The sequence below is a fragment of the Triticum dicoccoides genome, unplaced genomic scaffold, assembly GCF_002162155.2.
Source record: "Triticum dicoccoides isolate Atlit2015 ecotype Zavitan unplaced genomic scaffold, WEW_v2.0 scaffold174773, whole genome shotgun sequence".
NCBI lineage: Eukaryota > Viridiplantae > Streptophyta > Magnoliopsida > Poales > Poaceae > Triticum > Triticum dicoccoides.
Genome location: NW_021223164.1, coordinates 1 through 9,458, shown reverse-complemented (window position 1 = coordinate 9,458; position 9,458 = coordinate 1). Strand labels below are relative to the sequence as shown.

Here is a 9,458-nt window from a genome sequence, read left to right as displayed (position 1 = left end):
TATTTATTGTCATGCATAACACAAAGTAGCATAGCATTTATTATGATACGATATCATGATATGATACTTCACCATCTCTTTCTTCATTTAATGCTATGACACCTCATCGAAATTGCCTAGTTGGCATGCATGATACTATACTATCATTACGACCAGCCTTATATTTTACGCATCAACATCAGGGTGACCATTTGTTTGACCAGCACTTGTTAACCGCCGCGTTGCCCATCCCTGCATTCTTCGATGAGGTTTTGTAGCTTCTAGGGAAGGTAGTTGTCCACTATGAGCTTCTTTGGTCAAGGGTGATGCTCACAGACAACCTGGATTTTTGTAGCATAGTCACATATTAAGTCTCACATTGTACACGACAACATGGAACACTTCAATGATACAGAGTAACCAAAATTCCCGCCTTAGTTTTTATTAACCTAATTCCCGGCTTAATTTATCATGAGTGACCCAAAATTCTAAGCTTACTCTAAAAACGTTGTTGGTTACTTGACAAGTAGAATCACTCAACCATGAGAGAAAAGAATAAAAACCAAACCTTTATTAGTTTCAGCAGAGTCAAACAAGCAATAACTTTTCGATGGTCAAGTCTTGCAATAAGCAATGTCATCAAACCATTGGTGGCTATTACAGTATTTGCCTGAGAAGATTTCCTGCAGTTACATTGCATACCATTGCAATTATCAATATAATCTGTCATTATAGAAGGGATAGCATCAAACAGGAAAGCTATCCTCTGTTCTTAAGTGATTATTTTGAGGAAAGCATTGAGTATGACAAATACTCGCCAGTGCGCCATCAATATGCTTGTGAGATGGCCAGTGCGCCATCTCTCCGCAACTTCTTGCCATTACGCAATTATGCTTCACTCGATGCTCTGTTATGTACCATCCGTTGTCTGTGGTCTGGAGCAGCCTAGGACACTCACACCGGCAAGACCTTGTATTCTCTCACAATAGCTTCCCCTGTTCCATATTTTACCACCAATCATTAGTGACACAGCTAATTAATGCACACTTCATCAGCTTAAAACCAGCTGCAAAATCAATACAGAAATTACAACGTACCGAGCATCTGCACACACAATTTCCTGCATGGTCTTCCTTTTTCTCTGGGTTCAGCCTGCTTTCCCCGTATCGGATTTCAAAACCATGTTCCCAGGAATATAGGTTGTAGAAGTCATACACCTCCGTCAACGAGTCAAAATTTGTTCCTAACCCTGGCTTCACAACTTCCTTATGGCTCTTGTCCGCAAACCCTCTAATTGACTTCTCAAGAGCCCCCATCCTATTGGTGCATGGTGCACACTCTGTAGGATTGGTACACATCCTGACCCTGCTTGTGTGCACAAAGCCAACATTCTATTTCCTGAGACACAACACGCCTTTTTTCGGCACAAAAAACACCATTGTGCATCCCAAAAACTACAGTCCGGATTTTAAAATACATGACAATTGTGAGACTATCAAAAAGAATGTCACAAGCATTCAGCTCAAAAATCATAACAGAGGCAGAGCAGGCAAAGTGAACAATTTTCTCAACTGTGGTCATTTTGCGCAATATTTTTCTGATCAAAGGGAGTACCCAGCTCCATTTTCATATAGAAAACGAAACCAATACAAACCATTCACCGCCTGATCAAACAGTCAGATTCAAGGTCTCAACCAAAACTAAAAAGCAAAGGAAAACCCGCGACTTAAGTTTTGCCAGTTACATATTCGGCTCAGCATGTGAAAGAACAACATGCAACTATTTTTAGCACTGGTAAGATTTATGTACTCTTTGATTATGCGGAGCTAACGTTTGCCCTATTTTTTTTAACTGGACAAGCCCACCACCCCTGTGCACAAACATTCTATGAGCTAACTTAGTTTTCCTTTCCCCTCTGTTTCATCACGGATACGACGCTCTACACATCTGTTTCCATTCTTCAGTTTTCTTTTTAGTAGCAGCACGCACGAGTAATCCACACAGAAATAATAGCACACAACAAGCAGGATTCAATACCTCTTAATCCGCCGTGGCGCTCATGGATCCGGCATCACAGTCGATTCACCCAATTCCGCAGGCACATTCTGTTCGTCTACCGCATCGCTCCACCATCTTGACAACCCTGAACGAGCGCCGCCACAGAAGACTCCGGTGCCACCTCGTCCCGTCTGGCTACCCACCTCGCCCCCTCCATCGAGATCCGGCGGCAAGGCGCGTATCACATCTTGGAAGATAGGCAAGCAGGCCACCGCAGATCAGAACACACCGGCCACAAAGATTTTGCGGCAGGGGGGCAGTGGGGAATGGGAATGGAGCAGTGGAGCCGCCGCGTACCTGACCACCGGATCCACCGGGAAGTCCACCACAGCGCCGGCCCACTGCGCCGTTGACCGCCATTATCGCCGGTGCCGCCGCCGTCGCCATGGACAACACCGACCCATGAGATAGCCACGCGGTTCCTGCAATGAATGAGCTGACCGGAAAAATTCTGTACCACCCGTCCAAGTACGAGGCAACTACTGTTCCCACGGTCCCGTTGTTACTTTCGCCGTCATTTGTGGGGGCCACCGCTCGTATCGCACTCAGCAGTATTCGTCGGGTCGTTCCATCCCATACGGTCTAGCGCAATACGGTGATTTTCTAGCGCTCGCGCCAGCGCCAATTAATGCAGCGTCAGCTGGTCGATCGTGCGGGACGTCTGGTCCAGATAATGGGAGTATATGCCGGTATGAGCCATATTGCTGCTCTCAGAAATCTGCTTATTGCAAATTAGTTGAAAGTACGGATCTCAAAGCAATGTTGAAGGGTTGAAGATAAGAGGTTCCATATAGGACGAGCTACAAAGGAACTTTGTGATGTTAGAAAACTAGAACATTGCCCATGTGTTGCTACGGAGACACGACGACTCAGGAGATCATCAAAATACTTTGGTGTTTTGCTGTTGTTGCACAGTTCACAATTACGAAGAGAGCGAAAATACAATGAAAGATCATGCTACGGAAGTTGGAGAGTCTTAAGTGGCCATAGTATGGTTCTTTACAATATTTAAAGTGATACACCATTTCAAAAATTTAAACATAGGAGAATAGGCATGACTAAGTTGATTGCACAAGACCATAGACCGGCTAGGTTTGATATATTGTCGAGTTGTAGTTGCAATTTGTTCGCTCTCTTACATTATAATATTAAATTAGAAAATTTCGTTGGGGAGAGAAACTAAAACCATGAGCATGATTATGAGTGGAGTTGCATTTTTGTATTTGTTACCTCAGTGTTTTTACAAGAGTGTGTTGTTCTCATGCTTAAAACAGTAGTGTATTTGTGTTAGGTCTGGCATGGGAATAAAGGTACATTTGTTTACTTAAGTCTTTTGAAAGGTTTCTAATCCGCATGTGGACAGAAGTGCATTTGTTTATTCTGTTGTTGGTCTCACATGTGAACTTACCATCAACTCCAACCTTTATAAATAGTATAAGTAATAGGAAAGATTATCACTCCACTCATTTTCCTACGGCACATTTGTGAGGTTAGTATGGTTTGCACAGGGAGGGTCGTTAATTTAGCGCGGGTGGCCACCACTTCCCCATCGCCTATATTTTTATGGGCAGGCTCTAACATCTTGTTGATCTCAAAGTCTACCTGACCCAACTGAAGATGACATTTTTTAGACAAAGAACCAACAAGAAGTAGATTGATTGCTTAGGGCAGTTAGATAGAACATTTGATGTTTGTGATAATCTATATATATGTACGTAAACCTCCTCACAATGCAAGAGATAATCATGTAAATGAACTGAATAGGGAGCTAGTAGACCGACAATTATAAAGATAACCCAACATCAATGTGATCAGGATGTATATCGGTGCTTGCTTTGCATGAAAAAATTTTAGATACCAGGCAGTTAATTGAAAAATCTAACTACTAACCAAAATAAAGCTAAAGAGATAAGTAGATGATCTAAACCAGAACTAACTCATAGGTTTGCGCATCCCTAAGTCAAACCCTCAAAACAAAGAGCTGAAACACGTAGGCAAGGGAACATACAACAATTCATGTGAAGCACCTGTCAAACAACATTCTTAGGTAGGATATATATTACATTCGCATGCGTTATGCAGAAGCAACAAAAGAAGACTTCAGAGGAGGCATTGCAGTAGACAGAATCTAGACAAAGAAGGTTCATCCCTCGCGTCGCCGTGATCCTGTTCACCCCCACCCGCCAGCCATGCACAACTCTGAAGAACTCATTTGCAATCAGCTCAAACATTTTAACTCCCCAATCTAAGTGTTTCTTGACTTTCTTGGTTTTTCTGCAAAAGTACCCAATCATTCAACCATCTGGCAATCATATTGATCTTGTTATTATAAAATATTACATTATTTAATATCCAAATTGTCCACAGAACTACTGAGACACCAACCAACATCATGTGCCTTTCAGCTTTTGCAAAAAGGAAAATTACCATACATCGAATAATCAATGCATGTGTACCTGGAAAAAAAAGAATCATGCATGTTATCGGGAACATCAATTAAATTGAAAGCGCACTTCGGAATATTCAATGGCATTTTGGAAACGGAACATTGCATATGAACATGTGTTGCACAGACTCCTATCCGTTCCAAAATGGACGTTGTTCCTAAACACCGGCTACAACAAAAATATACTCCCTCCGTTTCCGTTTACAAGTCCTGCGCGTATACCTAAGTTACCAATTTTATCACCCTAATATAAACTATATAACACAAAAATTATACTGCTTGAAAATAGAACATCTGAAGTTTATATTGGTTTATTTTTTATAATATATTACTTGCATTAGGTTGGTCAAATTGACGACCGGGTACGCACATGCCCTGTAAACTGAGAGATGGAGTAATTCTAAAAAGCATTTTAACCTTCCGTGGGAAAATATGTGAAAATTTTATTCCATTTTCATCAGTTTCATGGAATAAGATCTTTACTATAGTCTCAATATAAGTCCACAGTGAATTCCAGAGTTTCTAGATGCTGATCAGAAAATTCTACTACTACCTACGATGTCGCCCGTGCAGATATGAAGTGAAATCGCCCGAGAAAGTTGCTACCCAAAAAGAAAAAAAGGTCAATGCACTCTACTACTACCTACGATGTCGATGCGCACGCAAGGACTCTGCTGCTTCCACGTCCATTTCCCTGACGGCGCAGCTGACGCGCAAGACAGACAGTTGCGGTGATTGATTCTTGGGGCAGACAAAGAATGATATATATGGATTTTTTCATGGAAGGTTCCAGTGAGCATCTCTATTGGTGAATGGTGATCACACTCCACGGTGATTTTTTCCACCCGCGGGCGCATCCCGGTGAAAATTCTCGCACGGAGCGCTAGCCGATAGATCGTGTTCGCCGCGCACCGCGGCGACTGACTGACTAGCTTGGTTGGATTCTACAGCGGTAGTTTTCGTGCAAGGCAAGCAGATCGGTTCAGAGCCGTCCCGTCCTGCTTGATGCGGATTCCAACTGTCATTCTCTTGACAGCGCCAGAGGAAACGACACTACTTGCCCACTGTGCCCCAGGGATCAGCCGCGATCTATTCCGGTCGGACCGGTGAAATCGTGTGCAAGCTGGTTCGCTGACTGGAGGAGTGACCGACGACCCGCTGCCGGTCCGCATCTAAGAAGCCACCCACGCCACAAGCCCACAACGGCAGTGCAATGCATTGGCCAGGCAAGCGTCACCTGCAACAACCAGCTTAAATGATTCGCGCGCAACCAACGTCGGGGTCCACGTCGTGCGACGATGGCCGCCGGGGCAAACCGGCCCGTGCGGCACCTGCGCACCGGTGGCGCCACCTGCCTGCCTTCCGCCTCGGTCCCTTTGCTGGCGCTCGTTACTCAACTTGCACAGTTTCACTGCGCTCCTCCGCCAATAGCTTGCGCCCTGCTAACCGACACATGCATGCCTTTTTGGATGTGCAATGTAAGCTTCCAGCTCTTCAAGAAGCATAAATTTGCTGGCCCTAATAAAAGCATAAGTTTGCATCTATTGACAATGATGTTAGTGGAACATATAGTGCTAAAATTATACGGGAATCTATTCAACCATACACCATTTTGGTCTCAAAATTATAAGTTTTATTTTTAATTTCTGTTGTACTTTCTACCATCAATTTATAACTTGTTTTATGGTTTTCATTTTCAAATTATTTATTCAACGTTTCTTTTTTGTGGTAGATGAATAATTCTGATAATGTCATTCAGTTTTGAATATCATGAAAAAATTATGTCACTCAAAACCTGTTTCAAAGTGTCCTCAGATTGAGTCTAGTTGGCGAATGGATCCTCCCTTGATAAGTAAATCAAAGAGTTTTAGGTTCAATAATTTGGTCAAAGTCCCGGTTGTGTCTGATGGTACTAATCTAAGTATAGTTTTTTTTAAGTATTTAATTGTTTTTCGTTTCGTTCACTGTACTTTGTAACAATTTATGTTATTTATTCAAGTTTGGTGGTCCTCTTAAATTTTCTCAAGTTGAATCTCAATCAGCATTGGATAAGTTCATGAGTAGTAGAAGAAGTCGTAGTTTTCAGAAAAGCTACGTCTCAAGAAAAACAACCATCAATGTTTGCATTTTCATATTAAGGTTTTTATTTTTATTTACAAATATTTTTCATATCAGTATCTATGATTTTTCAGTTTCATGATTTTTGGAATTTCGGCAATTGATCGAAACAATAGTTAGCAACATCATAAATTGCATGAAGATCATCCATCTTCCCAGAATAACTTTCCTATAGTGGCGCGCCACTATTAATAACTTTCCTCCGTAAGTTTTTCTGCACTAGTGCCGACATGGGTCAGCATGGGAGCAACTACAACAGAAAACAGCCTTGTGGTAGAAAAATAGAAAACAGTCTTGTGTCACTTCACATGCCACCACAAGAGGCTATGTGAGAGTAACCCCCACTATGGCAGTACTCCCCCTGAGTAGTTTTAACATGGTCCCTATTACCTCCTCTTTTCAGTTGAAAGGTAAAAGTATATAATAGATCTAAGCCATTGATTTCATTAAGTAGTGAGTCTGAGTAACTCTTACCTTCTTACCTCCAATGTGAAAGAGAAGGTAAGAGGGACCATGTTAAAATTTTCCACCCCCCAATAAATTAATGTGGAAGAAACTAAATAGATGTCGAGAGCGGTAGAACCTAGCTCCTGTTTTACATGAGAGTGAAATGGCCAACATATGAACGGACAGATAAACAAGTCTGCCATTGGCACGACACATTACTAAAAAATCAAGAGAAATATATGTATTTTATAATTTTTAAAACTAAAATATATATTAAAAAATATTAGTGTATTTAAAATATAAATGACATGACTTAAACAAATGTGTATGTACTTTTAGAACAAATGTTCTTGTATTAAAAGGTAATAGTTCATAACTTCAAAGAATTTCTTGGCGGTTCTATTCACTCTAATAAGGTCCGTCAAAGTGGTGTTTAGATCGAGTAAATTTTTTGCATTATGTTTGCAATTGTTGCACTCAGTCTAAGGATGGTCGACATGGAAAGCACGCGCTCGCCTCACAGGAGTCAAGGCATTACCCTCGTGATCTTGCGATGACGGCTCAGAAATGGTGGCGGTTCTGAGGAAAGGATGGCAAGACACGTGTGGACTCCAAAAGGCATGATGATCAGTTTGCTTGAGTACAAATAAATGCTTGAAGATGAAGAAAATGAAGAGTAGAAGGCACGACACGTGTGGCATGCGTTAGGCAAGGCATGGATCTGCTTATTCATCTGGGAGGCTTCGATCTATGTTCTATATGTTGTTGACTCCAAGAGGTGATGTGTATAGCAAACATTTTACCGACACCTTCCACTCCCATGCTTACAGATCCCACACGCTCATGTCTACACTTTGCATTGCTCTAGCCCTCAACTTATTAGCTCGCCTTTGATTCAGCGTTCTTCTTTTCTAGGCTCTTTGGATCCAGTGGAGCTAGGAGCTTTATATGTAGCCACATGCATTGCAGCGCTAATACAATCCAATATAATATAGCGGGGTGTTCGTTGCACCAGTTGAACTGATATGTAAGCAAATGAGTTGGTGAGCTATATTAACATGTGCACTCAATTACTCAAGTCAAGTAGAGTGAAACTACCTCGCAAAAAAAAAGTAGAGTGAAACTGGTTGCCATCTCATTTAGCTCTTTGGGTAATGACAACTATAACGATTAAACTAAACACGTAACAAGTAATTATGAAGAACACATACACTCAATAATGAACACATACGGTCTGATAATTTGGATATTCTCCAAGACAGTCGCGTCAATGCATGCAATTTCTTACATACCACATTGTTTTGCTCCTATTTATGTACAGATGTCAATATCCTCATCTACCCCCACGTGCAACAAAATTGTTAAAGAAAACACCACTCGAACCACCAAATGTATTGCACACCTGTGGTGGCATTGGTGGCCACTTGACTTGGCTGGATTTCTATGTGCATGAGAGATGTGGTTGGTGTCTGCTTCATCATGAGCAATTCACTTGATCAACAGAGATGAAATTTAGCACGGAACATTATTTCATTCTTAGCATTTGGAGGGTGATGTACATGTGTAGTGCGGACCTTTGAGCAGTGGCACATTCATGTGATATAAATGTGACTGTCAGTACTTTATGATGCCAAAAGAATCACAGACAAGTCACGAATATGTATAAGTCTTTGCAGAAGTTTTGCTTTTGATTTTTTTAAACTTGGAAATACCATTTTTGAATCATTTGAAACAAAGTCCTCCAATGCTTCCGTCCACAGGAACAAGCTGGACTAATCACCGACGCCCTCGGGATGTGTGTTTCAAGGTGAAAATCATGCAGCGCAGGTCAAAGCTTATCAGCGGTAGAGGCACAAACCTCAGCCTGACCAGTCAGCAAGGACACCGAGGCATGAACAGTGCACCTAGTGTGAAGGTAGAGAGCTCTTCGGTCGTGTTGTCTCCAAGTCTTCTGGACCTGTGGTTCGAGGAATTAATGAGGGAGAGACGAACACTTTTTGCCGAAGAGACACTTTGAGATTGGTGCAAGGCTCATACGGAGCAGCTCTTACAAGACTCGTTTCTTTGTCATCCCATAAAAAAGACCACGACGCCTTTTCTGATCGAAGGATATGTTCTCATCTCCGCCATCGATTTGCACCAGAACTCATAAAATTTTGTAGAAGAGGTTCACCGAACACACTTCCTCTTGTCACTATCCGAGCTCCTTTTAGAAGAAGTGCTGGATTGGATCAGCGAGGGCATAGTTAACATACACCACCGACAAGGGAATCACGTCAGTTACTCTATTTCGATGAAGCCACAACAAATTCCACGCTTTCTAGATTCCCGATCCTAGGTGTGCGTGTACGCACACACGACAATATATATATGGAAACAAAGTGTTTCTTGTGTGGATAAATCACCAACG

The 9,458-nt window shown here is 41.9% G+C and overlaps 1 long non-coding RNA gene across 1 annotated transcript; it reads right to left on the bottom strand.

Annotated features, from left to right (window-relative positions):
- Positions 1–532: 532 nt before the first annotated feature.
- Positions 533–2,296, bottom strand: LOC119344591. The gene is made up of 3 exons (XR_005166737.1): positions 2,017–2,296; positions 1,077–1,344; positions 533–974 (listed from the first exon to the last, which is right to left on the bottom strand). It is a non-coding gene; the product is annotated as an uncharacterized LOC119344591 (long non-coding RNA).
- Between the last annotated feature and the right edge of the window lie 7,162 nt (positions 2,297–9,458).